The sequence below is a fragment of the Phalaenopsis equestris genome, unplaced genomic scaffold (genome assembly GCF_001263595.1).
Source record: "Phalaenopsis equestris unplaced genomic scaffold, ASM126359v1 Scaffold000011, whole genome shotgun sequence".
NCBI lineage: Eukaryota > Viridiplantae > Streptophyta > Magnoliopsida > Asparagales > Orchidaceae > Phalaenopsis > Phalaenopsis equestris.
The window spans coordinates 62,974-63,274 of NW_018164453.1; positions in this window are offsets into that span (position 1 = coordinate 62,974).

Sequence of the window (301 nt, forward strand, 5' to 3'; positions counted from 1 at the left end):
ACCTTTCGAGGCGGGAATGGGAGCGAAGTTAGGGTTTAAGTTTTCAACTAATATCCTATACGACAAACGCTAAATACATATATAATATTTAATTATTTAAATAAGTTATAGTAAATTAGTAATATAATATTCTTAATATTTTTTTTATATATTATAATTTATAGGAACAATTTTTTAAAATATGATAATTTATTTTTTTAAAATATTTAATTAATTATATTTTATAATATTTAATTTTAAGAATATATATTTGTTTTCGAGCTAATTCGAGCCGAACACGAGCGAACAAACTTTTGTTCGT